This window comes from Onychomys torridus, chromosome 19 (genome assembly GCF_903995425.1).
Source record: "Onychomys torridus chromosome 19, mOncTor1.1, whole genome shotgun sequence".
Lineage (NCBI taxonomy): Eukaryota > Metazoa > Chordata > Mammalia > Rodentia > Cricetidae > Onychomys > Onychomys torridus.
The window spans coordinates 62,263,788-62,264,060 of NC_050461.1; positions in this window are offsets into that span (position 1 = coordinate 62,263,788).

The following is a 273-nucleotide window of genomic DNA, read 5'->3' on the forward strand; positions in this document are numbered from 1 at the left end:
GTGTTTTCTTGAAAGGCAAGAAATTTGCAGCGAAGCTAATAAGAGGTAAAATCCGATGGAGATCATATCCTCTCCTGCCTCTGATTAGGGTCCCTTGAAATGTGTTCATTTCCTTGGAGGAGGTGGGAATGGGGGTTGGCTTGGGGGGATGGCTGGGGGGTTGGAGGAGGGAGGATGGAGGAATCTGTGGCTGATATATGAAATTAAGTTAATTATAAAATTAAAATAGTAAATAAAAAATCAGAATTATATACTAAAAAAAAAATGTGTTAA